A 6,000-nucleotide genomic window follows, 5' to 3' on the forward strand; every position below is an offset into this window, starting at 1 on the left:
TGTAAAACATTAACTCAAGATGCAAAAGTCTATGTTATGCTAGAAATTGATTAATTAGAAGCTTAAGGGGGTTAAGTGTAACATAATTATATATATAAACAACATATTAATAACCTAAACCCTAATCCCCTCTCTCCCTCCCCTCTCACCTGGCGGCAGCCCCCTTCCCTCTCCTCTCTCGTCGACCGAGCCACAAGGCACACACACACACGTATACAAGTCGGTTTTAAGCTTGATCGAAGAGTTAAGAAGCTAACTAGGTAATATAAACACCATATCTAATCCATTCTATCATTTAATTGTATGATTAAACCTGTAATCAAAAACCCTAAGTGTTAAATATGTTGTTTGTTGATGATTTAGGGTTACATGCATGATTGTTAGTTCATAGGTTAATTGTTTATTGAGTTTTGATGAAAACTGATGCTGGACAGATTATTGAATTCGTGTTTGGACGGCTGTAACTCGATGTTAATTTTATGTTTTGATATGATTGTTGAATCTACAGTATACTAGGTCGAGTCTAGTTCCTGAAAAGTCCGAATTTGTAATTTTTGGACGTATAAAAGTCTGTTTTTATTATTTTACAAAACAGTTGTGCAAGGCTGATTTGGGAGACCTGCTGTTAGGCTGTTTTGCGACTAAGATATCTCGTAAACTACAAGACCAAAAGGGTTGGTTCCACTTCTGGAAGAAAAGACATTGAGTTAGGAACCTAACCCAATTGGTCTTGCATTAATTGGATTTTTCATTTAACGGGAATAACAAATAAAATTCTGTTGCGCATGATTTTGACTGCTGTGAGTTTACTGTAATGTTTTGATCATTGTGAGTAAACTATGTGGAATAAAAATACAATAAATATAGTTCTAGAAACCTAACTCATACATGCTTTTGTGATGAATTTTGGTGAATTAATTGATATTCTATGATCTGTTGAATAGAGTAATCTTTCAAGTAGAATTCTGTCTTGATAAAACTAGCTGCTGAACTATGTGAAAATACATGAAACATGCTTGTTGTTAAATAATTGTTACGTTTATGACCAAATTGCCCTTGTGGGGAATAATTGCTAGTAATGTATAATACTAATACTTGACACGTAAATAGTTGTTCATACATGTAACGTATCACCAATGTGTTTGTTGAGTCACACACAATTCACAAACGAAACACGAAACGTATCTTATGCATAGGTATTATGTGCCGAATCTATTGACTCAATAATAGTTCCAACACTTAGAAAATCTCATTCTTGTTTTATAACGCTAGTGAGGATTTTCTGTGATGCGCATCTCTTGGTTGACTTGTTTTTGAGTTCTTCGCAAACAGTGAGTTTCACGTTCCCCTTTTAACTCTTTTAAACGCTTTTTCACTTGGGGGAGAATACATACTCCGAAACGCTTTTAGATTTTGTTATTAGATTATATATCACTTGTAAAGGCTAAGTGGCAAACGAAACAACAAAAGTCCTTCATACACATCGAACCGTTTAGTATTGGATAATAGCGAGTCACTGTTGAGTAGTACTACTGGGTTTGACAAACCCCACCCAACGCTAAACTCGACTGGAGGTCGAGCGGGTGTAATCTTGGCTAACACATTTTCCATGGTCTGGATAGACATGGTGGCAAGGCAATTGATAAACAGTCAGCTTCGGTGTCGAACACTTAGTAATACTTTTTTTATAGGCTAGCTACCTACAGATATATAATTGATTTAACATTATCTGGTAACGCAAACGCAAACGCAAAACGCAAGACGCAAACGCAAACGCTTTATTTATATAAACTTGTGAACTCACCAACCTCGTGTTGACACTTTTAGTATGTTATTCTCAGGTAGCCGAGGCGGGCGCGCGGTATAGGAACATGCATTACATTGAACTCCATCGTTTTTGTAAACTTGCTTTTAAACTGTCATTAATTGGGTTTTAAGTCGTCCTGCGTGACGCAACACTTGGTTTATGAATTTACGCTTCCGTATTTATTTACACTTAAATGTTTTCGTGTTTTGAAAACTTTACTTATGATGTTTGATTATAACTAATGATTCCGATCCTGTTAGTTCACACCCTCTGACGGTAAAACTCCGTTAGTGGATTTTGAGGGTGTGACAAATGGTAACGACAATAATTTTCCAACACGTGTTGTGCAAGGAATTCCTTCGATAAAACTCGGGCATTGCAGTAGTGAGTCAACGTGAATTCAATCTATTAACTATGTTCGTTACGATATCAGAACTAAGTTTTAAGAAAAAAATTTATCAAATTAATATATTTTAATATTTATTATAACAAACCAAATGAAAATAGTGGCATTCGTATCATATTAGGAAAAAAAACATATTTAAAACAATTTTTATTTGGTTAGTTAAACCCGAGCGTTGCAGCGGCAAGTCGTAACATATTCGGTCGTTATTGGTTACATTCGTAACGGTATCAGAATTAACCCCAAAAAATAATTCTTTGACTCGACATATAAAAAGATTAAAATATTTGAAATGATGTTATTCAGAGGGTAAAACCCGGTCCGGTGGTGGTTCAGTAAAATCCGGGCGTTGGTAAAACCTGAGCGTTGTCAGTCTTGGACGTGGACGTTGCAACGGTGAGCCAGTAGAACCCGAACGTTGTGGTGGTGAGTGTTTGGTCAAAAATTACTTGAGGATAATCAAACCAAACTTAGATTGTGAGGCAGGACGCTTGAATATGTAAACGGAATAATAAGTTAAGTTGCAAGTGACACAAAGATTCTTAGTGAGGAAAAAGCCCGTGATCCTTTGAGGAACTCCGGCAAAAAACCTCCAGAGGAGGAAAACTATCCCCTCCCAATATTATTAAATGAAAGTTGGTGAGTACAAGTGTTGGAAGTGTTTCTATCGTTGTTATGAGTACAATAGTGTGTATATGGGTGTGTGTTCGTGTCTTATGCGATCTAAACAACTTCTATATAGTTACAAGAAGGATAACATGACAATAATTGACACTAATGAGCATTAAATGCTCATGCGAGGATCCTGGAGCGGTTACGGATGGTATATCTTTGCTATAAACGAGTTGTAACAGCTCCCAATGTCTCTTATCTTTAATGGTTTGACCTAGTCTTCAGCTGAGCATTAATTGTCGAACGTTGCCTGGAAGACCAAATCAAGAGTGAAAGGATAATGATAAATAAAAACGAAACTTACTGGGATCCTATCTGTCTGTGATCTTGATGCACTGTGAGGATTCTTATGAGGATCATGCATGTCTGGATCCTTGAAATTTCTACCCACAATAATTGACCCCAATATTTACATCCGTAACCAACTTTGTGAGGCTGTGAATATTTTAAAATTTTAAATCCCTCCGTTTTGATGGTTTTGCGGGTTGATTTGATGTGGAGCGAACTTCAAGGCGCGATTATTGCAATAGTGGCTTAATAACTTCTTTCCAAGATCGCAATCTCTTTTCATTTGTCGGATTTTCAGTATCGTCTAGATAAATCTTCTATTCTTTTACTTACTTTTCTTTTCGTTGTTTTAGTAGATCATGAAGAAGAAATGACTAAATCTTCTTCGTCTGTTCTGGTTATTCCAACGGATGAGTTCATAGATCAGTGTATCCTTACTTTTTCCAGCCAAGATAAGTGTTCTTTCACTGATTCAAACATCGCGGCCTAAAATATTCCCTTGCTTTTAACGAGAAATTTGTTTTTGGCCTTTTATTCCCCACACCAAACTTGATCTAGCATCCAAAGAGTGGATATGTTTTCCTTATCCTCCTTTTAAGAGGGTGTTTGGGATTCCTTATTTTATCTCCTTATAACTTTTCATTAAGTTAATAAGTTACAACATTGCAACTTATGAAAATTTTCCTCTCACAATATAAGCAATCCCAAACACCTTATTACTTTTCAAAAAGTTAATAAGTTATAAGTTGGTGCAAATAAGCAATCCCAAACACCCCCTAAGATTGGTTTTACATATCCATTTCCTAGTTTAACCATTGAATTTTTCAAAGTTCCTGGCTTGAGTTTTGCTCAATTGAAGCCCATGGCCTGGAGAGTCTTGTTTGTTCTTAAAGGCTTGCTCCAAGATCTTGACGTTGACTTGAACTTTGGTGTTTCTGAAGTCGCTTATTATTATGATCTTCGTCCCCACGGGTGTCATCTCTATCTTTTTAAAACCTAATCTGGCCAGGATCCTCTTATCCCGAATAGTACTCAGAATGATCCAGATTGGAAGAGTAAATTCTTTTTCGTTCGTAGAGACTCGATAATCGATGGTGAGGACCTTATGGTTCTTTGGGTTACGAAGGGTAGGATTACTAGGTTTTAATACCTCTATCTTTTGTTCCTTTGCTAATCTTGATTATTTTGTGTAGGTTTAAACTTTTCCAAACTCGCCCCTCCCTGCGAGGATACTATTGATAGGGTGAAGCTTGTGTTTGAGCTTGATCTCGCCGAAAGGAGTTTTGCTTTGAAGTCCCCTGAGTGTTGAAGTAAGCTATGAATCTCGTCAATCCTAGTTCATCGTGTCTCAAGGTGAGGATCCTGCATGAGTTTATTAGAATGAATAAATGTATTTGAATATGGGACTAACATGGTGTGATCCTTAGAAGAATCCAAGAAACCGAGTCTTGATTTCGAGTTTGAAGATATTGATAGCATCCTCTTCTCTGGTGGTGTGGTTATTACTGAAGAGAAGCATGCCCCTTCCATATGTAAACCGGCAACTCGAAGTTCTCCCTCTGTTCTTCCTAAGCGAACCCTAAGAAAGAAGATGAAGGCTCAGGATGCTTCGCATCAGGCTCATGATCCTTTCAAGAGCTTGGACGATGAAGAGAGCCTTGAAAAGGTGGAAGCCTCCATTCATGCAGTATGTGATCCTTTATTTTTGAAATATTTTTTTATTCTCTTATGCCTTGTCTTTTGAAAATGTTACATGGGATCAATATTCTTCGCTCCCATTACCAAGGGATGGAAATGCATGCCAGGAAGATGGAGAGAGATGTGCTGAATGGGGAGAAGCTTGCCCATGCAAGAAGGGAGAAAATGAACCATCTAACCAAAGAGCTTGACTCCATGACAAAGGATGTGGTCGGTTGGGATCCTTGTATGGATGAGGTCGGGACCGTACTAGTACTGACCGGTCCTGGTTCCGAAAATCCCGTTCCTGAAAAACGCGAATTCTTGGTACCGGTACCGAAATATTCGGTTCGGTAACGGTACCGGTATTAAAGGTTAAAATTCGGGAAATACCGGTCTCGTACTGTACCGGTACCGAAACTAAAAACTTTTGTACCGGTTCGATAGCGACATTACCAAAATGTATCGATTTCAGTATGTGTACTGGTTCGGTACCGGTACCAGTACCGATTTTGCTCATCCCTAGATCCCTGAATGCTCAAATGAAGAAGGATACAGAGGCTCGGCATGCTCAAGAGCCGGATAGGTATGTGGCAGGTAGGGGTGTGCGTGGGTCGGTTTGGGGCGGTTTGAGCCAAACCCATAATCATAACCAATATGTCGGTTAATGGATAACCATAACCATGACCGACCTGTTATGGCGGTTATGGTTAATCGGTTTTGTAGGTTATAGTGAGTCGGTTATGAGTCGGTTAACCGTAACCAAAAAAATGTAATTGGGCTTAAAAGTTTGGTACTGATTATTACAAAAAACAACATGACATAATCTAACAAAGTATATAATCGTTAATATGAATACCAAATATTAAAAAAAGAATGACATTATATAATCCAACAATGAAATTCAACTTAATTTGATAACAACGTTAAACCAAAAACATTAAAATGATATAATCCAACAACATGCTTGGTGGAAGTTAATTCCAAACATACTGTTGGTTAAATAAATGGGTTGGTTCGGTTATGGCGGTTTTGGAATTAACTTTAACCAAAACCGACCCGTATTTGACGGTTTTAAATTTTCATTAAACCGACCCACCGGTTATGTCGATTATCGATTAAAATCGGTTTGGTTATCTTGGTTATGGTTCGG

This window comes from Bidens hawaiensis, unplaced genomic scaffold, assembly GCF_021521415.1.
Source record: "Bidens hawaiensis isolate Kalapana, Puna unplaced genomic scaffold, B.hawaiensis_p1.1 tig00033808_1, whole genome shotgun sequence".
Classification (NCBI taxonomy): domain Eukaryota; kingdom Viridiplantae; phylum Streptophyta; class Magnoliopsida; order Asterales; family Asteraceae; genus Bidens; species Bidens hawaiensis.